The sequence below is a fragment of the Schistocerca serialis genome, chromosome 8 (genome assembly GCF_023864345.2).
Source record: "Schistocerca serialis cubense isolate TAMUIC-IGC-003099 chromosome 8, iqSchSeri2.2, whole genome shotgun sequence".
Lineage (NCBI taxonomy): Eukaryota > Metazoa > Arthropoda > Insecta > Orthoptera > Acrididae > Schistocerca > Schistocerca serialis.
Genome location: NC_064645.1, coordinates 378372997 through 378399442, shown reverse-complemented (window position 1 = coordinate 378399442; position 26446 = coordinate 378372997). Strand labels below are relative to the sequence as shown.

The window sequence follows — 26446 nt, the reverse complement described above, 5'->3', positions numbered from 1 at the left end:
TGATAACTGTACATGAACAGAGAAGCGTATTTTATAAAAAAAGTGTAATTTAACAGAATGATTTTCACATATTTATTATTTTGAATGCGTTGTTTTATTATTTGGTTAGTGTTTATAAAGCAGATGTTACGCCATTTCGGAATAGGACAGTCAGCTAGAAACGAAGCTTTATTTTCGGATATCTTAAGCTTCATGCTATTGCGTGTCAAAAAGATTTCGACACTCCTGAAAGTGTTTCATGAAGTGTTATGTTGTGTTTCAGTACCTGTGCCGAGCCCGAATCTCGTCCGACAGAGCGGAATGAAACATCGCTGTTTCGATACAATTAGTACGTTCCAAGCACAAGTGGACTGAAACAGCCTTATTTTGAAACAACGATACAGTTTCTGTGTGTGGCTTGAGATCGAATCTTGTCCGGTTGTCCGAGACAGGGGTGAAATGAAACACCACTGTTTCGAAACAGTGAACCACAGCCGTTCCGAAACACTGACACACACACACAGTTCCACGTATCGATACACTGTATCGAAACATAGAAACAGTCTACTAAGCAACTAGCATCCAGCGCACGTCGGTCTATCAGTTACTCATATGATTTTGAAATGCACCCCTGCTGGCTTTTGGACACATTTTAAGTTGATTTCTGAATGAATGCGTGCATAGTGTACGTGATGTCTCTGCCAGGGGAATCCTCGTCACATCTAGAAATAAACTTTCCTGCAGACAATACGAGACGGGGCTATGCGAGCTGAGCGGAATAAAGCGGAAGCGGTGAATGCCAATTGCTGCTTGTTTATGTGGTTGATTCGGTTTGCGAATGCTCAGCGTTGTTATAATTATTAGCGAAATCCACAGATTCAGACCACCAGAATGGAAATAAACGACTACCAGGAATAACAGGTGAGAAAGATTACGTATTATTTTCTCGGTGTATCCAAGAAAGTGAAAATTTCACAGAAAATATTTGACCATATCGCTACACTAGACAGGGCCAGTTGTAGTCCCCGGCTTACAGCCGCTAGTTCCATTCTGAGAAGCGCGGAAAACGAATTGTACGAACACGTAATAACGCCTAACCGGAGAGTAATCGCTGGATAACAAAATCGGTGATTGTGGCAGGGTTAATAAAGTTAACCGGAGAATGAGTTTTGACAGTGGTAGAAATAGTTACAGAATTAGTGATACGACTTTGTTAGAACGAGAAAAGAAGAAACGGGGAATCACAAATTATGGAAGAATATGACGATACCAAATTTATACAGAAAATTGTTACTACTGCTTTTCGGTCTCGTGCGTGAGAAACTGGAGCGTATGAATGAAATGTGAAACTATTTCCTAACGTAAAGCCTTTTGCTTGTAGTAGGCCAAGTAGGTATTTCATTATGGTGCTAAGTGAATTATATTCTGTCGTATTATTAAAATGATCATCATTGCCAAAACAGGCTCGCGTATATGGAGTGTGTTGCAATTAATTCAAGATTCTTTATTAGCCATTGATCATGCAAGATGAAATAGGCTTCGTCAGTACATAAAATAATATTAATATTCCAGACACTATATATAAGGCATAGATATAATTAGCATATGAGTAACTTACAAATAACATAAACCTTAAGCAGGTGACTACAATGCTTAATACATATTCTTGTTTCAGATACATACAAAGGTACCAAAAATGAGTTACATTGTAGTAGCAAACACAGTAGTTACGTAACACATCATAACACTGGCAAATAAAGTAGTTACCTAACACAGTTGAAATACAAAGGTATTAGATATGAAATATTTTGTAACAGTATATATAGTAGTTAATTAAGTTAATTATGCAATTACAGGTTTATCTCTGTGCTACTCAGATCATAATATTCTTGCATAGAATAAAATGGATTGTCAGATAACCAATTGTACAAATTTTGTTTAAGAATTTTTGTGGGCATGTCCCGAGCAGATTGCGGTAGTTTGTTGAATATTTTTAAGGTATTCACTTTGTGTGAGTTACTACTTTTTGTTAGTCTGTGTCTTGGTATATCATAATCTGCCTTCCTTCTAGTGTTGTAGTTATGAATTTCGTCCCTGACAACACCTTCCATACCATTGTTTTTAATGTGTAACACAGAGATATAAATATACAAGTTTACAATGGTCAACAGTCTTAGCCTTATAAAGAGAGGACGACAGTGCTCCGTGGGACCGACTTTACACATTATGCGCAGCATTCTTTTCTGCATCAACAAAATTTTGTTACTGTGAGAGCTGTGCCCCCATATGAGAAGGCCATATGTAATATGTGACTGGAAGAGTCCACAGTACATTGTTCTCAGAAAGTTCATGCTAATCATGTCCCTAAGTTTCCAAAGGAGATAGGAGACTCTTGAAAGCTTTTTGCAAACCTGATTTACGTGTTCTTCCCAATTAAGTTTGGAATCAATATGCATTCCTAATAGTTTTACAGTTTTGTTTTCTATGGTTTTGGGTAACCCTAAGAGAAGCTGTTGTGTTTTCTCTGAGTTACACAGTAATTTATTGGATGTGAACCAGTGGATGGCTGATTTGAGTGATTCCTGTGTGTTATTGTCCAAAGCTGAGATGTTCTGATGTGAGGTGAGGAGGGTTGTGTCATCTGCATAGCATATGGTAGTACTATTTATGTGATGAGGTAGGTCATTGATGGCTATGATGAAGAAGAAGGGTCCCAGAACCGAGCCCTGTGGTACACCAGTACTAACTGCTGCTACAGGGGAGTAATTATTTTTAACTGAGACAAACTGTCTTCTATTATGAAGATATGACTCTATTACTGCTAATGCTGGGTTACATACACCATAAAATTCTAGTTTTGCAACCAGGGTGCCAAAGGGAATGCAGTCAAAAGCTTTGCTCAGATCACACAAGACAAGTGACACCATATTCCGGTCTTCAAAGGCTGTTAATGTCTGGTCAACAATTTCCAGGATGGCCGCAGTGGTATTTCTGCCCTGTCGGAATCCGAACTGACTATTGCTCAAAAGGTTGTGTGTCTCAAAATAGCTACTTAATTGAGTGTACATAAGTGACTCAAATACTTTAGAAAATATTGGCACAATTGAGATTGGGCGATAACTTTTAGGAAGATGTTTGTCACCCTTTTTAAACACTGGAATAACTTTGGAAATTTTGAGGGAGTCGGGAAACACTCCTGACTGTAAACATTTATTAAATATGAATGCCAATGGTTTAGCGATCGAGTCTACAGTTTTTTTTACTATGTAATTGGAGAGCCAGTAGCAGTCCATACTTTTAGAATTTGAAAATTTTGTGACTGTTCTTTTAATCTGAGCAGGTGTGATACTATACCAGTTAAAGACATGATCTACTGGTGGAAGGGCATTAAGTAAATCGCTTGCAGATGTATCTGTTTTTTTCTATCTTACTTTCAATTTCTTTAATTGAGCTAATGAAGTAGTCATTTAGTTCCCTTGGAGTGAGCTGAGTTTCATGTGTGTGACGTGTGGGATTTTCTTGTGCTACAATCTGCCATGCTGCCTTGCACTTGTTTGTTGCACCTTCTATGTACCCTTCATAAACAGCCTTTTTTGTCTGTATCAGCTTAAGTTTGTAGAATTTTTTACATTTTTGGTATGCTGCATAAAAGGTGCCCTCCTGCTCTGATCTTTGTTTACATGCATTTTTATATGCTGTGTATAGTACGAGCATGTTTTTTCTTATCTGGACCAGTTCGTCTGTGTACCATTCCAGCTTTTTATTTTTATATGTTCCAGAAGAGTTGGTTTTAATTAGTGGTGAGCATGAATACCATAATTCTGTATAATTTTTAAGGAAGTTTTCAAAGGTAGTTTCAACATCAGACTTCTCAGATGAACACTTATAGACAAAGTCCCAACTTGCATCCTCTAGTATACGAATAAATGACATAATGTATTCTTCTTTTTGTCTTCTTACCCATGTCATATTGTGCACACTAGTGCAATTTGGTTGCTTACTAAAGAGATTGAGAAGCAATGGGTCGTGGTCTGCAAAGCACCCATTTGCAAGGCTAACAGTGTAGCTGCCACGGGGAAAATTCACAATAATATTGTCTATGCATGAATTTTTACGTGTTGGACACTGGATGGTACAGTACAGATTAAGGGACCTTAATAAATTAAGAAAAGTTCTTGAGGGCTCATTACTTGTGTTTACCATTTCTATATTAAGATCACCACATATGGCAATCTTTGTTTTATGCATTAGTATTTTTCTAACCAGTAGTTCAAATCTTTCAAAAAATGTATCAATGTTGCCATTGGGAGATCTGTATAGGCTTACAATTATTAGATTTTCATCAGTCATTTTTATACAACTAAATTCTGCATCTAACTCTGTACAGTAAGATGATACATCTATTTTTGTAAAGTTGAAATTATCTCTGATAAAGATCCCAGCCCCACCATTTCGCCTCTGCTTTCTGCACATTATGTCTGCAGTGACGTATCCTTGAGGTACAAACATATCTACCTCATTTGCAACTAACCAATGCTCACATACACATATTACATCAACATTCTTAATCTTACAGAAATGTTCCAATTCTAACATCTTATTTCTAATACAACAAATATTAACTTGAAGTAATGTCAGCATATTATCTCCCTTTTTGTTTATCTGGATACAGTTTGACTTTGAATCACAGTTTATATTTTTTACATTACCTACGAGTGGTGTGCTTGTCAGATTGTTGATCCCCATGTCTGTTATGGTGTGCTGTTGCTGATCTGGGGCCAACAAAAATCCTGACTTCTCGCAGGTGGTTGCCTCTTGTGAATTGGTCGGCTGCTGCTGGCTTCATTGTATACAAAATCCTGGTCCTTTAGCTGTTTCTTTCTTCTCTCTCCTCTCCCATATCTTGGTTGCAGGATCTCTGAAGGTGGTGCTTCTTCTTCAGCTGGTGGTGTCACAACTTCTTCTTCTGGAGGTGACAACACTGGTTCTTCTGCTGGTAATAACACTGATTTTTCCTTTATAGGGCAAAGTGGTGACTCTTCCTTTTCTTCCTTCACTGGCAGTGTTATGGGTGGATGTATCTGTTCTTGTGGTTTGTCAATTTTTTCTAATATTTCTTTGCACAGAATTGTTTTACCAAAATTGTTTCTGTGCAACCCATGCTTTGTAAAATGATCTCTCTGAGAGCTTGTTGCATCAATAAGAAAGGTCTATTCAGTTTTATCCAGCACACAGTGACAAAATAGACGCAATCCGATCGAGAAACCACACCAGTCTTGGGTACCGGTACTATTTGTATTAACAGCTTTTTCGGTATTAGACAACGACATTTCTATTTTTCATGTAGCAAAACGTTTGACGAACTTTATAAGGTGATAGTTCTTTCGCTGAAAGGAAAGCACGCCATGTAAAGCTGTAGCAAGATTAGAGAGAAAAATCATTAGGACCTAAGGATTGAAGAAATGTGTACTGTCTTGCCTGTTTCTTGTCTTTACTGGTTTTAGGTATCCTGTCTTTTGTCACACTGAAGAGCAAGTTGTTAGTTAATAGGCAATAAAGAGTCCAGATTTTTTAAACAGTTCTTGTTCTCCTGGTTACAAGTAATCCTACCCAGTACTAATTGGGAGGTGCTTTTTGTGTTCAATTTCCACTGTCCTGAAATAAGTTTGATGACAGCCATTACAAAATATACACTTTTGAGTTCCACAGAGCGAAATACAGTGACGTGCGGTTTAAGAATGTTGTTTGAAGTGGCGCGGCACTGCACTGCACACTTTAATTACGGAAGGCCAAAATATGTTACTAGTTTTAAATTTTATTTTATTTCCACCTTTCTGACAGTTAAGCATTAATCGCCTTGCGGAACAATAAAGTTATTTTTGTCGGTTTGCTAAAGAAATTTGGCTTTTATTAAGCTTTCCAGCTGAGGCAGCCAATGTATTCGAAACAATGTGTTTAATTGCACACTATTGGTTAGTTTCAACTGTTCGCTGCATTTCAAGTGCACGTTTTCATCTTCTAGCGCATATGGTATTACGCCATAATAAAGAACCAAACACGAGATAATACAGTACTGGTACTCCAAGAAAATTTACGTCACGAAAACCACACTGAAAAGCTTCCTGTCAGGTCGAGGCCTACGTCATTGGGAATCTGTACATACGAATGTGCACTGTCAGGGTAGCTGCACAAGCGCGGTGACGCTTCTTATCTGGGGCTCTCTGGCAACTGCTGAAATGAATCTATTTCTTACAGGTCGCGGGAAAATATTGCGAATAGTTGTTCGAAAAGCGTTATTTTCAAAGTAAATTTGCCTTTTACGCAAAATGAACTATGTGCGAGAATGTACGATGAATTTCTTAAATCACAGAATGTTTGCTCCCTTTTTAAATCAACTCATTGATGACGAGCCATTTAGAAGAATTTAGAGCCCAAAGATTTAAGTCGGTATTAAAAATTTTACTCGCGTATTTGTGTGATGTCTCTCAAAGTGTAACATGCGCTAAACAGATGAACATTAATGTGAAAGCTTAGCTTCTCTTGTAGCTTATTAATCTTCGAGATAAATATTATATGCGAAAGCTTTGCTTTTCTTATAGCAACACTATGAATATTAAATTAAACCATTAACTTTTCCTGTTGGTGTAATTCGAATTTATACTTTGGTAACACGAAAATATGCAGCGTACATGTTGCTGCACAGCAAAGATCTTTCCAAAACGCGGTTTTTCCCCCTGAGTTTCGTTTTCTAAAGCGCCGGGAAATTCTACGCAGCTGTATAAAACCCTGTCGATTCAAAGGATAAGTTTTACAATTCCAAGGGAAAATATACTGTCACTTAAAACGGAAAAAGTGTATTTTCACCCGGGAGAAGTGTATTTTTAACCGGTAGATCCGGGAAAAATCTGGGAATTCTTTTTCCTTGTCGAAGTATACACCCTGTTATTAAACTGCAGGGTGGAAGTTTACACATGTAAAATTGCCATGTTAGAAATTTTGATAATTTATGCAAGCTCTTAATTAAGGACTTCACTGAATAGTGAAGAGTGTTGTCTGGTTAAAAAGTATTAGGGCAACACAAGTATAATGTCAAATCCTGGAATCTGGTAAGCATGAAATACAAAAGTAATTTTGGATGTGGCCAGTCTTTAATTACTAATATCTTTTAGCTAACTAGTTTTTGGAAAACTGAAATAGGTTACTAGAAAGAATGGAATCAGGATTTTGTAGAATGGAATCAGGATTTGATTAGCTCAGTTGAAATTGACTGTAACACACTATTGTAACATAAAAGTCTGTAAGAAAATTGTCTATCTTTACTTGCTCAAGAACTATAGCATTTTCATTGTTCATTCTTGTCTGATCATGTACATATTTTTCTCATTTGTTGAAACTAATTGATTAACAATAATTTTTTCTTAGTGTTACTTGAAATTATTAATACCAAAAATATAAACAATAGATTCACATCATATGAGAAATATACATAATAGCATTGTGAAAATCAAATTTGCAGTAGAATATATTTAATGAACTGTAAGACAGACTAGATTTTCCTTTACCATTTTTAAATAACTTTTCTATCCTTTCAATATTACCATTGCTTTCATAAAACTAGAAAATTGTTTTCAACTACACTGCCTTAACTTTATAATAGGTTTTAAATGTTGCCTTTCACCATATGAGATGTGATCAAAAAGTAATGGGAATTTTTGTTGTTCTTAAAGTATCTTTATTTATTTAGAGACATCAACTTTGTCCCCTTCAAAGTAATCCCCCTTCAGGTATAATAAGCTTGTGCCAGTGATTTTTCCAATCTTGGAAGCACTTCTGGAAATTAGTTTGCGTTATGGAGTTCAGCTCCTTCGGTGATTCTGTTTTTCTCACCAATGGTGGCAAAATGACATCCTTTCATGTTTCTCCGAACTGTGTGAATAGAGAGAAGTTGCATGGACCAAGTCTGGCAGATATTGTGACTGAGGCAACTTAAAAATATTGTTTTTCTGCCAGAAAATCATGAATAACAATTGAGGTGTGAGTGGGAGCATTATTGTGACGCTATTCACATGAGTGTTTTTCCACAATTCTGGGCATATTCTCCTGATTGCTTCATACAAATAGTGCATAACTTCCAGGTAGTGTTCCTTTTTGAGAGTATGACCAGAAGGCAAGAACTCATGATGCACTAACCCATTTGCACCCATATACCCATGCTTATTCATCACTTTTAACCATATTTAGAAGTTCTGGATCAATGTCAGTTCCATTCAGCAGTTCCTGAGCAGTGTCTACATGACGTCATTTTTGGTCAAAATTCAACAATTTTGGAACAAACTTTACTGCTACACGTTTCATGCACAAAATTTATGAAACAATTGCTAAGCGTAAGCCAAAGGCTATGTTGACATCAACAGCAATCTCTCTGTCTCTCTCTCTCTCTCTCTCTCTCTCTCTCTCTCTCTCTGATAGTGATCTGGCAATTTTCCAGAACCACTTTCTTCAATTCTTTCACATTGTCATCATTAATTGATGTGCAAGGGCATCCAGGGAGGTGGTTATGTTCAGCATCTTCTTGGCCTTCTTTGAAGCTTATATACCATTCGTAAACTCTTGTCTTACTCTTAGTAGAATTTCCCAAAGCCACATTCAACATTTTGAATGCAGTGCTGCAGTTTATTCAATTTTCAAGCAAAACGTAATGCACATTCTTTGATCCATCCTTTTCAAAAGTAAAAATTGGCCAAGCGCTCGTAAACACACAGTCTTTTCGACTGTCAACAATAAACTAAATATTCAAAACAGATGAAAGTGCAAACATACATCAGAAATATATGTACCAACAAGATTTTCTTTTTTCTTAAAATCAGATGTATACAGCCTGCAAAAAGAAAAAAATTCCCATTACTTTTTGATCACACCTTGCTCAGATTTTTTTAGTACAGAAAAGGTTATACTCTCCTGTGCATAGTCTTTTATCATTCCTCATATCTGTTATACCATTAAATTATTTATTTACAAATTGAAGAAATGTCCTTAAAAATTCGAACTGTTACAAAGACAGGGTATCAAACAACTTTCTCAACTGTTCTTTCATTATGTCACATTTCTCATACTTCCAATTATGACTTCAAATACTTCATTACTTTTTGCCACTTCAGATATCTTACAATACTTCATCAATTCATTATTCCATCATTACTTCATATCACAACTTTATTATGTAATCCTTCATTAATTGGACATCCAATCCCTGTTTTGCTTTAATACGAAAAAAAGACCACAGCATGACATTCCATAGCAGTCATCAAAAATATTTTAACCTAGTTCATGTTACAGACAAAACTTTAGTTATTTACAACATTATATTACTTTGATCGCCATATTTTTCTTCCATTAATATTATTATAAGCAATATTGCTCATATCATTTTGATTTTCCTTATTTTAGCCTGCAGGACTTCAATGTGGCACATTTTTATTGAAAGTACACTTCCTTGTAGGTGACTAAATTCCATTTTACTTTACACTGAACAAATGATGTTATATTTATGCTCAAATAGTTGCACAAATACTAGTGAATTCATTTTAGAAACATTTTCCTTACTGCTGATATACAAATTTGGTTACTTTGCGTACTTACAGTTTTTTAAACACAGTCTTTTAACAATTCACAGTCTGTGGCTTCATCTCAGTATTCACAAACCTTATCATCACTGAATCAAAATACAAATAAGAGATTTTTCACAAATTTTGTCAGCACTGGCTTCAGATATTCTTGACTTCCATTGTCTTACATGAAAATAGTACTCATCAAAGATTCAGTTACCAAAATAGAATATTTTAGATTAAATAAAAATTGAAAATAATAAAGGCTAAGTGTACTCTCCCCAGCAATCTATTGATATGATAGAGAAGACCAGACCAGCCACCTACCAGCATACCTTTTCGCCAGTATCATCCTGACCTTGAAAAGCTCAACCACATCCTTCACCAGGGCTTTGACTACCTCTTGATGTACCCTGAGCTGAGGGATACCCTACCCAAAATATTACCCACAGCATCCAAAGTAGTGTTCTGCCACCCACCCAACCTACACTATATCCTTGTTCATTCCTACTCCGATCCTGTTCCCAATCCTATACCAATGAGTCATTCTGGTAAGTGCAGATGCTAAATCTGTCCCATACCTCTACTCCTCACCTCCTACTGCTTTCCAGTAACAGGCACCTCCTACCCAATAAAATGCATGGCGCCACTTTGGCATCAGCATAATTAGCTGTTGGTTGGGAGGGCCAGGCCACAACAAGTTAATGGAGATAATATTTCAAACATCAATCACAATTAAATAAAGTTCAATAAACGTTTATTTCAAAGGGTTACTTTACCCATAACTTACAATGAAATTATTTATGTCTTGATTGTAAACCTTTTTCCAAAAGAATCCAAAATCAAATTAAGAACAAGAAATTTTAAATTAGCACCTCTGCGATCATGCACAACCAGGTGGGTTCATTTGCCATAACATCATCACCCAATAGGACCCACGAGCACAGGTAGAAGGGAAGTTTCAATGAAATTGCTACAAGAGACTATAAACTAAATTTACATTTCAAATTAAGAAAATTCCAATATCCTTCCAGAAGGCCTCGAGTTTAAACAGCACTGATCATAATAAACGTGTTACAAATAATGAAAAAGATCACCTTAAGAACAAATACCTACTTGAGATTCAATAACTATAAGAAATTCAGGCGAGATTTGGTTAACCACAATTAAATGGGCTGTAATATCTCGGGCAATAGTTTTGTAAAGAAATAAAATTTGGCCATCTTGTACAACTTTAAGTGTTCTCTTAAGAATAATAATGAAAAGAATTTTACGAGCCATATTGAGTCAGAAAATAGTAGGTAAATCGGTCAGAAAAATAGGTACCCGAAAAAATTTCGAAGTTTCGCTTCTTGCATCTCCTGAACTAATGCTATGATGAACATGAAACTTGGCATGTAGTAACCTAACACCACAAGGTTCTTAAATATAAAGTTTCATTTCCATAGCATTTTTCAGTACTGAATGAATTAAGTGCGAAATTGAAGATTTTGTAAAAACCTCAAAAATGTGGTATTTTCGTTCCAATTTTGCCAAAAAAGTATGCTCTGTAAAACATACCAAGCTGTACAAATGGAATGAAAGTTGGGCGCGAATATCAGGCCCAAAAAAAAAAAATAAAAAATTGTAAACTTCGGCTAAGCATATCTACTAGTGTGAACACATGATGAAAATGAAATTTAGAGTGCAATAGATTGACTGCACAAAGATAAGGAATAAAATTTTTTATTCCTCTACTACCTTCCAATAATCGAAAAATTAGTCGAAACGATGTTGCTTTTTATGAAAAGATGAAAGCAGGGTATATTAGATACTTCTTTTTCAAATACCATTTTCTATTAATGCTTCAAAGACAGTCTCATTCTAACAGCAAATTTTAAGTCCCCCACCCTTCCCAGAACAATGAGTTTAATTTTCAATATTGGCCAACAAAAGAGACAAAGTAGCATGAAAAATTACACTGAGAAAAGAGATTTAACTTTGGCATGTTGTTTTCTCGTTGATCAAAGGCGTTTAAATCAGTAATGGAAAACATGTTTTGTACAAGTAGCCCGAATGTGATCTACATTTGTACTACTAACGATAAAAGAATATAACTGTCCATGTTATGTGTTAATAATTTAAATATATCTTACGCAGATTAATATATGGGTTTTGTTATACTGGCGCAATATACTCGGTGTAATCACATTTACCACGGTACAGATATTGCACCATCTCAATCACCAAGTCCATTCATTTCCCAGTAAACTGCTACTTATGAAGAAGTCAGGCTTTGTTTGAATAATTTTACACCTGTTGCATCTATTTCCCATCCTTCTTTACAATCTGGGCTTCTTGACCAGCTCTGGCAAAGTTAAAAATAGATTTCTTTTTTTGCCTTTTCTGTAGTAATTCATTCAGAAGTGTCAGTAGATTTTCTCAGATTTGGTTCCCAATGATTAGTAATGTTTCTTTGTATAAGTCTCAAAGCAGCGTACAATACATACTGGAACATTGCAAGTTTTGCATTGGTATCTAGTTTCCCGGCACACTTTCTGTTTCATGCATACCACGCATCTGCGCATTAGCGTACTTTTCTGCGAATGTTCACTCAAGATAACAGCCGGAAAATGTCTCCCTGTGAATCGCAGAGGATTCTAGTCATCGTAGTGCCTTCCCCTACCAGCTTTTCTCCGTTCTGCAGCATATTTTTCTACAATCTCCCTTACAAGATAAAGGTGAAACTCTGCGAGTGCCATTTTTCACCTTGTTACTGACCGGTGGAGAGCATGAGCATTTAGAAAGCACAAATCCAGAATGAGAAAAAAATATTTCTTATTCCATTTCACAGTCTTACGCACTGATCCCACTGAGCTGAGTAACATGTCACAATGGTCAATTGCACCCCTACTCGAATTGTAATCTACAATAAATTGCAGTTTCTTTATTTTTTCGCCAGTATTTCTGTCAGTCTTCTCTGTTTCAATCATTTGTGTTGTGTGACTTGTGGTCAACATGTACACCTCTCTCTTTATCGCACCACTTGATAGCAAGGACCTGGTCAGTGGACCTAAATTCAGTTTCTCCTTGTTTTAATTTCTTCTGCAGTTTTGGTATGTTGCACCCATTCTTACGAACAGTGCCACATGCGGCTGTTCCATTGTTGTGATGCCAGAGGAACAGGTCCGGACTGGAGTACCAGTTATCGACATGTAGAATACGACTGTTCCAAATATGGTCCCATAACAGTTGCCACTACCTCGCCACTTTTTCCCAAATTGTGGAACCCAATTTCTGTTGTTGCGCCTGTATATACAATAAAATCTGAAATATACCCACTCTGACAGTCACATAGTACAAATGTCTTTATTCCGAGTCTACTTCGCCTGGTTGGAATAAATCGCTTAAAAGATAATCGTCCTTTGAACAGCAAGAGACTTTCATCTATACAAATCTTTTGATGTGGGCGAAATGAATTACGAAACGTCTTACGAACTTTGTCAACAATCACCCTAATTTTAAATAGACTGTCGCCTCCAGTACTCGCACAGTCATCACTGAAGTGTAACATTCTCAGAAGTAGACAAAAACGGTCTCGGGACATAATTTCGCTGAAAACTGGTGTGTTTAAAAGTGTATTTCTGGACCTGTAATCACATAATTTTAACTTCTTAACTAGCACCATTAGAAGGCAAACAGCAACAAAACAATACATTTCCTCAAATCCAGTGTCTTTTCACTATGACAATCGAGAATTCACAGATTCTGTAGTATTTTCTCTGGTGTAAACATAAAAATGATTTTGTTTCACCTGCAATGAATTGCAACAGTTCTTGAGACATAAATATCACAAAAAATGAAAGAATGCTTAGGTCAGTATCTAACTGACATTTGTGTCCTGAACTCGAGTCATCGAAGTTATGGTTTAATGGTTGGAAATCGGTTTCTTAAGTGCGCTCTTTTCTGAGCCGTTTCTCTGTCACTTTCTGATTCCTCAGATTCAGAGGAACTGCCAACGGTAATTCTTGATCTCCCCTCTGATGTAAAGGGTTGCGGACTACAGCTTCGAGATTCTGCTGAGGACTACAGCTTCGAAATTCTGTTGAAGACTCATCACTGTTAGCTACGTCAGATAATTCACACTCACTGTCACTCTTAGTGAGCATATCCAGGATTTCTTTATCTGTGCAACCACGGCGAAGTGACATTTCTCACGTAGAAAACAAGAAAACTAACAAAAATACAGGAATCCACGTTGAATTCTGCAAAGATGTAACACAGCAATAAACAAATATGCACTCTCGAACTATACAGTCAGACCACTGAACAGGGAGGAGGGCGGAAAGACAGCTTTGCGTGTGTACACGTCTGTAGCGCGCCTAAACTCGTCCCTAGCGGCGGGAAGGCTGGAGGCGCGGGACGCGCAAACACATCGTTAGCGCTGTGGGGAAGAGACAAGACCACGTGTATAAACGTCAGGCGCACCAGGGGAACGGCAAGGCATGACAAGTTTACACATCCCCAGCAGTCAAAGGGTTAATATAAAATGGCTTCTGTAATGAATTACCTTGTCTTTAATCACTCTTTTTCTTCTTCTTCTTCTGCTGCTGCTGCAGTTCTCATCTGATTCATCATCTGCACGGCTGTGGCAAGTTATATGTCTCAGCGAGGTGTCTTGTTTACCTACAGTCAGCTGTGTCCACCTGCATGCTGATTGGCTGCTCATGTGCCCAGTGGCTGCTTCCATAGAACTCACTCGCTGTTTGCCTGCTGTCATGCTGAAGCCATGAAACCCCGGCACTGATTTGCTGTTGCATCTCCTCCATTTAAATCATTAAACCGCTAGAGTTCACACTTCACCCTCAAAGTTTGCAAACCACTTGAGTTCACACATCACTGTCAAATTTTATTGTGCCCACATACAATAGTCCTCACCCAGGGCACCAAATGTGACGTTTGACTGGTTTATTTCTTTGTTGATTGTCCTTGGTGTCTACGAATTGTATTGCTACACTGGCTGAAAAATGGGGTTTGTACTTTCGATACAGACTACTGTAAATAATGTAGCTGACAGGTGATAATTTGTGTTTCACAGTTCTTTACTTTCACTGTTCACAACCCCCTCCCCAATAGTACACAGTTATATGGCCAGTGCACTATTGTTTTGTTTAACTTTCAGTTAGCCTCATTAATAGGTTGCAGGCAAACATCCACATACTGCCACAATAATTTACTGTTGAACATCTACAAGCATTAAAAGCCTAACCACACACTTCACAGTTGTTGTAGACTAATAATGTATGTATGGAACAGACACTGTCATTGTTTTAAAACACAGCCTAATTGTTTACATTTATTTCACAGATGCATTGTTGTTGATCTAACCAATACAGGTTTATTGTCTGAAACTCCGCCATGGACTGACTGTCTAGAGGCCAAAAATTGGGCCCTTATACATCCTCACCATAACAAGTACTGCAACTATACATTGTTTGAAGTTAAAGTTACAGAAATTACAATCACTCATTAAATTAAATGAATACATCAAAAAATTGGTTCTTTTTACTACAAGGGTTAAGCTGTATTATTTGTTTAAATCATGAAATTAACAAATATAGTTACGCAAGCAATACTTTTAACAAAACTGTTAATTACTTTGGAATTAATTAAGGGCTTGCTTTGCTAACATGTTTTCAAATAGAGCCAAATTGATCCTTTAAGAGTACTCTTAATTGTTCCCTCAAATGTTTATAATTATTATAGAATTTATATTTGTTTATAAGTCAACAATAGAATTTAAGTTGCGAAACAATCACTGACTTTCAGCCTGCAATGAAAGTATTAACTAGGAATAGTCCCAATAAATTAGAAAATCAATTACATACATAAAACTAAGTACAAAATTAGATCTGGTGTTATATTATTTAAAACTGAGGGCCAACCTTTCTCTTTTATGAAAGTGCAGATTATATTTATGTATGTTAATGGTAATTGGTTAAAAGTGAAAAAACGAATTTAAGGAGGCAAATGGCAAAACAAGAGGGGAAGTAAAATTATCCTGACTTGCTTCGTCACAGTGTCAGAAAATTTTTTCCAGGTAGCATCTGGCTGCTTGTTGCTACAGCTGATACGGCTAACAGTCACACTTCAAGTAGCCAGAAGTGGGAGCAGGCATTGCTCCTATGCAGATCAACTCCACATGCACATGAGCCCACTGGCAACTGTTCAAATGAGCCAATGAACCTAATGTGAACAGTTGAGATGTCACGCTTATTGGAAGCAGTTTGTTGTTAACCCTTTGACTGCGGCTGGCTGCTACAGCAGTCTGAGCACACTGTGTCCTGGGTGTGACAGACTGCTGTAGAAGTTCTGAGATGTTCGCTCTCCTATTGTTTAGTTGCAGTTGAATAAGATGTCTGTCTGTTTGCAGCGCTACTGGTGGGCTCTCACCACATTTTATCATTTGCTCTAATCACAACAAATTGCATTTCAATATGTGGAACATGACTACACTTGAAGCTGATGTCAGCTCTTTTGGCAGACCCTCACAGCACTTGTACAAGTGATTTGCTTTAGACACAACTGTGATTTCTTTCGAACTGTAGTTTTGTGCCTTTCTGCAAGACTCTATTCTTGGTTCTGACATCAGTCGCCTATTATTCTCTTGTGTTTGCATAGTGAATTTACGTATTGTGGTGGTGTGTAAAAAGCTCCTCATCTCCGAAGAGATAATACAGGTGCGGATGGAGAGTGACTCTGAAGAATCGCTGTGCTCTTCAATAGACAGTGATTCAGATGAAGAAGATTCTCTTATGAATAGTTTACAGTCTGCAGATGTTGTTGATTCTCATTCATCTCAATCTGTAATTACTAGGGCAAAGCCTACAACATTGAGAGGAAGTCCGCAGCTGGGTACTTCTGTTCAACGCTCATATCTTCAAATGAAGACCAGTAAGGATGACAGAAAATGATGAAAACATAAATCCAAAGAGCCATCAGTTCAACGAATCATCATGAGGAATGAAAGCTCACGTACGTGAGAATGAGAGCTGCCTCTTTTTCTTTAGACTTTTTGTAAATACAGACATTGTTAAAATGGTTTGCCATGGAACAAATAAGTATTATATGTATCGATCAACCACCTGCAAACTAAAGACAAATTCTAGAATAAACAAGTGGAGTGACACAAATTTGTCAGAAATGTATGTTTTTATAGTGTCTTCTTTTCTGATGGCTAGAGTGAAAAAGTTAAAACTGAACGAATATTGGTTGACAGATCCTTTGCTGGAAACACTAATTTTTTACACTGGACTCGCATTCGGGAGGACGACGGTTCAATCCCGCGTCCGGCCATCCTGATTTAGGTTTTCCGTGATTTCCCTAAATCGCTCCAGGCAAATGCCGGGACGGTTCCTTTCAAAGGGCACGGCCGACTTCCTTCCTCGTCCTTCCCTAATCCGATGAGACCGATGACCTTGCTGTCTGGTCTCCTTCCCCAAACCAACCAACCAACCAACTAATTTTTTCCGAAGTAATGTCCAGAGACCAATATTTTTTATTGTTGAATTTACTGCATTTCCACCACAACACTTCACCCCTAAATGGGGATTACTTATCGAAAATTCAGACTATTGTAGAACATTTTCAGAAAATGTTAAAGGAAACTTTCTTTCATTATGAGAAACTCTGTATAGATGAATCTCTGATGCTGTTCAAAGACCATCTGAAAGTAAAGCAATATATTCCAGCAAAGAGAAGTAGGTTTGGAATTAAAAATTTTGTAATTTGTGATTGCAAGACAAATTATATACTGGATTTTATCATTTATGTTGGGCAGAGACAGACATTGATAATCTTGGTATGGGAGTGTCTGGAACTACAGCAGCCATATTAGTCCAACCTCACTTGGAGAAAGGACATACCATGTTTGTTGACAACTGGTACACCAGCACAGATCTATTTTGTTGGTTGTATGATAGAGTGACAAATGCATGTGTTACATTTAGGTGAACACAGAAGGAAATGCCAGTAATGGAGGAGAAACTGAAGAAAGGAGAAATATCATTCTGATCATAAAATGAAGAACAAACTGCCTTCAGTCACAAGTTGCGTTTATTTACTGCACTATGCATTTCGAGCCCTGAAGGCTCATCTTCTGATGTTCAGAATCAGGAAACCTAATTGCTCTGAAGTTGCAGGACAAGAAGGAAGTCTAGATGTTATCCACGTTCCACAGATCTGAATGCATCTGACTTCAAAAAGAGATTGGAAGAGTGGTTATCTGAAAATGAAACCAATTGTGGTAATAGATTACAATAAATCAATAGGACTAGTTGCCCAAGCGATATACTAATAAAAACAGTGGAAAGTACATGGAAGTTGTCTAAGTGGTACAGGAAATTGTTTTTCCATATTTCGGACATGGCAATGTTCAGTGCTTTTTGCTTATACCAGAAATACGGGACAAAAATGAAGTATGGAAAGTTTCATCTCCATGTAATTAAAGAAAGTTTTGTAACCTTTTTACATCAGTTGCAAGAGAGCATTGGTGCTAAACATCAAGAGTATGTTACAAGACTACAAGTGTCAACACATTTACCAGTTCAGTGGGAAATGTAGAAGACATGCAAAATGGTGTAAGGAAACAAAGTAAGTTCCGTTGTAAGGAATTTAATGTAACTCTTTGTGTTTATCCATGCTTCAAAACTTATCACAAACAATTTCATCAATATAAAACTGTTAAACTTTGTTTAGAGAGAATGTAGAAGTATGTCACTATTGTAAAGGTCTTTATTTGTATATACATTTTTTTTTTAAAAATGCACCTCACATGAACATGAAGTGTAATTATTGTAAATAAATCCCCCCCTCCCCCCCCCCCCCCCCCCCAAATTCTTCCAAAGCCAGAACCAAAGACCAGAACAAAATAGAAAGCTGAAAAACAGTAAGTGTTTTGGAAGCACTGCGCATGGCAAGTGCGCCGAAAGCATTCAGCACTCAGCGCACGGCGAGCAGTGCGCCAATGCAGAACACAAGGTACGACTGCCAGTGTTGCGCATAGCAGTCAAAGGGTTAAGAAGAACTGCATGGTCCTTGTCCTAAAGTCTCTGACACGTTTTGCTGTTGGCAGACGCTTTTGTGCCCACTGTGTTTCATTGTTGTAAATGGCGCATTTCCTTTGCAATTAAGTTTTATTTTAATTAAAACAAGCAATAATTAATAAAATTATTTAATGGGATAGATAAAAAATCTACTCGCCAAGTGGCAGCAGAACACACACTTAAGACTGTTGTGATAGGCAAGCTTTTGGAGCTAATAGCTTCTTCTGCATGTGGAAGGGCTCAACGGGGAAGGGAGAAGGGTGAAGGAAAAAGACTGGAGAGGTCTAGGAAAAGGGGTAGATTTTGGGAAAGTCACCCAGAACCATGGGTCATGGAAGACTTACCATACAGGATGAGAAGGGAGACTGATTGTTGGGGGACTGCATTGGACGAGATTTGAAAACCTGAGTGTTAAGGTGGAAGACAGAGTAATATGCAATACTACTACATCATCATGCAAAAGTTAAAAAGAGTGAAAAGCTAAGTTCATTGTACATAACAGAGGTGGTAGGGGGGGCCGCGGTGAAAAATAGTCAGGAAAGACAATGAAAGATGTAGAAAACTAAAACGGAGTGAAGGAAAGAGTAGTTACAGGGAAGAAAAGCTGAGACGGAAGAAATTAATGTAAATTAGGGCTAGGTGGGTGGCGCGAACCAAGGACATACTGTAGTGCTTGTTCCCACCTGCGGAGTTCTGAGAAACTGGTGTCTGGGGGCAGAATCCAGGTGGCGCATGTGGTAAAACAGGCACCGAGGTCACGAACGTCATGTTCTAGAGCATGCTCTGCAAAAGGACATTGCAAGTTGCCAGTATACACCCTCTGCCTATGCCTATTCATCCTAATTGATAATTTGGTTGTAGTCATGCTGATGTAGAAGGCTGAATAGTGTTTACATGTTGTTGTTGTTGTTGTTGTTGTTGTTGTTGTAATGGTCTTCTGTCCAGAGATGGGTTTGAAGCAGCTCTCCATGCTACTCTATCCTGTGCAAGCTTCTTTTTCTCTGGGTAACTAATGCAACCTACATCCTTCTGAATCTGATAAGTGTATTCATGCCTTGGTCTCCCTCTACGATTTTTACCCTTCACGCTACCCTCCAATACTAAACTGATGATCCATTGATGCCCTCAGAATGTATCCTACCAACCAATCCCTTCTTCTAGTCAAGTTGGGCCACAAATTCCTCTTCTCCCCAATTCTATTCAGTACCTCCTCATTAGTTACATGATCTACCAATCTAATCTTCAGCATTCTGCTGTAGCACCACATTTCAAAAGCTTCTATTCTCTTGTCTAAACTATTTATCATGCATGTTTCCCTTCCATACATGGCTACACTCCACACAAATACTTTCAGAAAAGACTTCCTGACACTTAAATCTATACTCAACGTTAACAAATTGCTCTTCTTCAGAAATGCTTTCCTTGCCATTGCCAGTCTACATTTTATATCCTCTCTACTTCTACCATCATCAGTTATTTTGCTCCCCAAATAGCAAAACTCTTTTACTACTTTAAGTGTCTCATTTCCTAATCTAATTCCTTCAGCATCACCTCATTTAATTCAAGTACATTCCTGTATCCTCATTTTGCTTTTGTTGACATTCTTCTTATATCCCCCTTTCAAGACACTGTCCATTCCGTTCAACTGCTCTTCCAGGTCCTTTGCTGACTCTGGCAGAATTACAATGTCGTCGGCAAACCTCAAAGTTTTTATTTCTTCTCCATGGATTTTAATTCCTTCTCCAAATTTTTCTTTTGTTTCCATTACTGCTTGCTCAGTATACAGACTGAATAATATCAGAGATAGGCTACAACCCTGTCTCACTTCGTTCTCAATCACTGCTTTCCTTTCATGTTTACATAACAGCTGGTATATGACGTGTTGTTCCATAGGTGGCTCTCACTTTGATAGTATATGTTTTGCCAGTTACAGGGCTATTATAGGTAGTGGTAGAAGTTTGCATAGAGCAAGTCTTGCAGTGGGGATGATCACAGGGGTAGCAGCCATAGGGTAGGGAGATGGATCCAGAAAGCAAAGGGTCTGACAAGAATATTGCGGAGATTGGGAGGGCAATGGAAAGCTGTTCTAAATGTGGTGGGCAAAATTTCAGACAGAATGGATCTCATTTCAGAGCGTGATTTTAGGAATTCATGGCCCTGTTGAAGTAGCTGATTGACACGCTTCGAACCAGGATAATAATGAGTCATCAATGGTGTACTCTGAAGCGGTTTTGTGGAGGGATCAGCAGTACCAGGATTGGATGTGATGGCCTGGGAAATCGCTTTTTAACAAGGCTGGTGGTGGGGGCTGAAGTGAGAGTGGTGGTGTATTGCTGTAAAGAGTCTGCAACCGAACAAATGCATTTGCTTTGAATGCCAAGACTGTATGGGAGGGAACGTTTGACATGGGAAGGATGGCAACTTGCAAAATGTAAGTACTGTTGTTTGTTGGTAGGTGTTAATGGGGACAGAAGTGTGTATGTGGCCTTCAGTGAGGACAAGATCAACATCAAGAAAAGTGACATGGGATTTGGAATAGGACCATGTGAAATTTAATTGGGAAAAGGTATTCAGGGATTCCAGGAATTTTGTCAGATCAGCCTCACCATGAGTCCATATGGTAAAGATGTCATCAATGTATCGAAACCAAAGCAGGGGCTGAAGACTTATGGATCCCACGAAAGCCCCCTCCAAGTGATTCATGAGAAGGTTGGCATAGGAAGGTGCCATCCTGGTTCCCATGGCAATACCCCTGATCTCTTTTTAGGTCTGCCCCTCAAAGGTGAAGTAATTGTTGATAAGTATAAAGTTGATTAAGGTGAGTAGGAAGGATGTCACAGGTTTGGAATCAGGTGGGTGCTGACTGAGGAAATGTTCAGCAGCAGACAGACTATGTGTGTTGGTGTAGAGAGAGATGTTATCAATGGTTACAAGCAAGGGGTGTGGTGGGAGTGAGATGGCCATGGATTTCAGGCGATCTAGGAAATGGTTGGTGTCGTTCATGTAGGACGGGAGTCTCTGTACTAAGGGTTGCAGGTGTTGGTCATCTAAGGCAGGTATACTTTTGGTGGGTGCTTTGAAGCCAGCAACTATAGGATGGCCAGGATGATTGGATTTGTGGATCTTAGGAAGAAGGTAAAAGGTGGGATGCGTGGTTTGGGTGGGATGAGAAGTTCTATGGATTGAGGTGTTAGTCCAAGTGAGGGGTTTGAGGTTTTAAGGAGGGACTGCATATCAGTTTGAATCACAGGGATGGGATCTTGATGGCAGATGATATATGTAGAGGTGTCAGACAGCTGGCGTAGACCTTCACTAACATACTCCTTTCGGTCAAGCACTACAGTGGTTGATCTTTTGTCTGCTGGGAGGATAATGATGGAGTCATCGGCCGATGACTCCATCATTATCCTGCCAGCAAACAAAGGATCTACCACTGTAGTGCTTGACCAAAAGGAGTATGTTATTGAAGGTCTACGCCAGCTATCTGACACCTCTACATACAGCTTCTCCCATCAAGATCTCATCCATGTGATTCAAACTGACCTGCAGTCCATCCTCAAAACCTCCCGTCTGTTTTTCACCGCCCCCATCTCCGTTACGTACAATACACTTAGCTTTTCACTCTTTTTGACTCATGCATGATGTTTCAGTAGTCTTCCACTTTTAAGCTCTCAGTTTTTCAAATCTCATCTGATGCAGTACCAATTTAGTATTGGAGGGCAGCGTGGAGGGTAAAAATCGTAGAGGGAGACCAAGAGATGAATACACTAAGCAGATTCAGAAGGATGTAGGTTGCAGTAGGTACTGGGAGATGAAAAAGCTTGCACAGGATAGAGTAGCATGGAGAGCTGCATCAAACCAGTCTCAGGACTGAAGACCACAACAACAACATCTGATGCAGTCCCAAACAATCACTCTTTTCTTCTCATCCCATACAGTAAGTCTTCCTTGACCCACGGTTCTGGGTGACTTTCCCGAAATCTACCCCTTTTCCTAGACCTCTCCAGTACTTTTCCTTCACCCTTCTTTCTTCCCTTCAACCCTTCTGCCTGAAGAAGGAGCCACTGGCTCTGAAAGCTTGCCAGTAACAACAGTCTTTTAAGTATGTGTTCTGCCACCACTTGGTGAGTAGATTTTTTTAATCTATCCAATTAAATAATTTTAAGTGTTTTTTTTCCTCTTGTTTAAGTTTATTTTGATTTTTTTGTCCCATTTATGTTTTATGGCTGCAGCAGCAAGATACAGTAAAATTCTTTGTCAGAGTATCAGTTCTCACCAGTCAACATTATACAAATTTAACTGAAAATTGAACTGAAACAATGAAAAATTCCTGGTTTTTTTCCAGTTTTCTCCTGGATGAAAAAATTCTCAGGTTTTTCCTGGATTTCCCGGTTGTCCGGGGTGTATACACCCTTGCTATGGTTTTATATTCTCGTATCTCTAGATCCCATTCACCGTGGAACAGTTCACATGTCACACCATATTCTGAAATGTCTGTTGCTAATTTAAATGTTGTGATGACCTCAACCCACAGGAAAAATAATTATCAAATTCTGAACTGTGAAGTCATCCAAAATTCTAGTTGGAAAACCACATTCTTTGTTATACTTCTCAATTGGTCACGATCCCACATTGTTTATGAATTGAAACTCTAATATTCATGAGAAACTGCTCCGAAATTAACCTGAACCGACAAAATTGCGTATATATTCTCTGAAACTTCAAAAGAATTAGAAAAAGTGACAAAATTTCGTGAATCACACACAATACTGTTAACAATCGCATGAACACTGGGGGGGTTTCACCATACATCTACCCACTTTCGAGTATAACCAGTCTCTCTTAATACTACGACTCGTAGCAATACAATATCAAAAAACTTTTATTACTGGGTAAAGAGTCACTACGTGATTTGACAGCTGACATTTATAATTCCCGCTCACGTCAGGAAAAGCACCAATACGGGAATAGCAGCTTTTACATTATTGATCAGAACGCAAGCAATTATGGCAGTCGCCGTAATTTTCGCGTGAAGCCTTATTTCGCGACAAAATACTCTTATTAGTTACTGTCATATATCTAGTCTCATGTTGTTGTTGTCGTCTTCAGTCCTGAGACCGGTTTGATGCAGCTCTCCATGACACTCTATCCTGTGCAAGCTTTTTCATCTCCCAGTACCTACTGCAACCTACATCCTTCTGAATCTGCTTAGTGTATTCATCTCTTGTTCTCCCTCTACGATTTTTACCCTCCACGCTGCCCTCCAATACTAAATTGGTGATCCCTTGATGCCTCAGAACGTGTCCTACCAACCGATCCCTTCTTCTGGTCAAGTTGTGCCACAAACTTCTCTTCTCCCCAATCCTATTCAATACCTCCTCATTAGTTATGTGATCTACCCATCTAATCTTCAGCATTCTTCTGTAGCACCACATTTCGAAAGCTTCTATTCTCTTCTTGTCCAAACTATTTATCGTCCATGTTTCACTTCCATACATGGCTACACTCCATACGAATACTTTCAGAAATGACTTCCTGACACTTAAATCAATACTGGATGTTAACAAATTTCTCTTCTTCAGAAACGCTTTCCTTGCCATTGCCAGCCTACATTTTATATCCTCTCTACTTCGACCATCATCAGTTATTTTGCTCCCCAAATAGCAAAACTCCTTTACTACTTTAAGTGCCTCATTTCCTAATCTAATTCCCTCAGCATCACCCGACTTAATTAGACTACATTCCATTATCCTTGTTTTGCTTTTGTTGATGTTCATCTTGTATCCTCCTTTCAAGACACTGTCCATTCCATTCAACTGCTCTTCCAAGTCCTTTGCTGTCTCTGACACAATTACAATGTCATCGGCGAACCTCAAAGTTTTTATTTCTTCTCCATGAATTTTAATACCTACCCCGTATTTTTCTTTTGTTTCCTTTACTGCTTGCTCAATATACAGATTGAACAACATCGGGGAGAGGCTACAACCCTGTCTTACTCCCTTCTCAACCACTGCTTCCCTTTCATGTCCCTGGACTCTTATAACTGCCATCTGGTTTCTGTACAAATTGTAAATAGCCTTTCGCTCCCTGTATTTTACCCCTGCCACCTTCAGAATTTGAAAGAGAGTATTCCAGTCAACATTGTCAAAAGCTTTCTCTAAGTCTACAAATGCTAGAAACGTAGGTTTGCCTTTCCTTAATCTTTCTTCTAAGATAAGTCGTAAGGTCAGTATTGCCTCACGTGTTCCAGTGTTTCTACGGAATCCAAACTGATCTTCCCCGAGGTTGGCTTCTACTAGTTTTTCCATTCGTCTGTAAAGAATTTGCGTTAGTATTTTGCAGCTGTGACTTATTAAGCTGATAGTTCGGTAATTTTTACATCTGTCAACACCTGCTTTCTTTGGGATTGGAATTATTATATTCTTCTTGAAGTCTGAGGGTATTTCGCCTGTTTCATACATCTTGCTCACCAGATGGTAGAGTTTTGTCAGGACTGGCTCTCCCACGGCCGTCAGTAGTTCCAATGGAATATTGTCTACTCCGGGGGCCTTGTTTCGACTCAGGTCTTTCAGTGCTCTGTCAAACTCTTCACGCAGTATCGTATCTCCCATTTCATCTTCATCTACATCCTCTTCCATTTCCATAATATTGTCCTCAAGTACATCGCCCTTGTATAGACCCTCTATATACTCCTTCCACCTTTCTGCTTTCCCTTCTTTGCTTAGAACTGGGTTTCCATCTGAGCTCTTGATATTCATACCAGTCGTTCTCTTATCTCCAAAGGTCTCTTTAATTTTCCTGTAGGCGGTATCTATCTTACCCCTAGTGAGATAGGCCTCTACATCCTTACATTTGTCCTCTAGCCATCCCTGCTTATCCATTTTGCACTTCCTGTCGATCTCATTTTTGAGACGTTTGTATTCCTTTTTGCCTGTTTCACTTACTGCATTTTTATATTTTCTCCTTTCATCAATTAAATTCAATATTTCTTCTGTTACCCAAGGATTTCTACTAGCCCTCGTCTTTTTACCTACTTGATTCTCTGCTGGCTTCACTACTTCATCCCTCAAAGCTACCCATTCTTCTTCTACTGTATTTATTTCCCCCATTCCTATCAATTGCTCCCTTATGCTCTCCCTGAATCTCTGTACAACCTCTGGTTCTTTCAGTTTATCCAGGTCCCATCTCCTTAAATTCCCACCTTTTTGCAGTTTCTTCAGTTTTAATCTACAGGTCATAACCAAAAGATTGTGGTCAGAGTCCACATCTGCCCCTGGAAATGTCTTACAATTTAAAACCTGGTTCCTAAATCTCTGTCTTACCATTATATAATCTATCTGATACCTTTTAGTATCTCCAGGGTTCTTCCATGTATACAACCTTCTTTCATGATTCTTAAACCAAGTGTTAGTTATGATTATATTGTGCTCTGTGCAAAATTCTACCAGGCGGCTTCCTCTTTCATTTCTGTCCCCCAATCCATATTCACCTACTATGTTTCCTTCTCTCCCTTTTCCTACACTCGAATTCCAGTCACCAATGACTATTAAATTTTCGTCTCCCTTCACAATCTGAATAATTTCTTTTATTTCATCATACATTTCTTCAATTTCTTCGTTACCTGCAGAGCCAGTTGGCATATAAACTTGTACTACTGTAGTAAGTGTGGGCTTCGTATCTATCTTGGCCACAATAATGCGTTCACTATGCTGTTTGTAGTAGCTTACCCGCATTCCTATTTTCCTATTCATTATTAAACCTACTCCTGCATTACCCCTA

At 38.4% G+C, this 26446-nt stretch overlaps 1 protein-coding gene across 5 annotated transcripts in view; it reads left to right on the top strand.

Moving 5' to 3' along the window:
- Positions 1-562: 562 nt before the first annotated feature.
- LOC126416405 (minichromosome maintenance domain-containing protein 2-like) overlaps positions 563-26446 on the top strand; it is a 70921-nt gene continuing 45037 nt past the window's right edge. For 3 of the 5 annotated variants that reach the window (XM_050084115.1, XM_050084116.1, XM_050084113.1), the window contains exon 1: positions 563-900. The gene's annotated coding sequence lies outside the window, so the exon portion shown is untranslated. Of the gene's footprint in view, positions 901-6743; positions 7086-26446 lie in introns of those variants that run through there. The other 2 variants (XM_050084117.1, XM_050084114.1) reach the window with 1 other exon arrangement.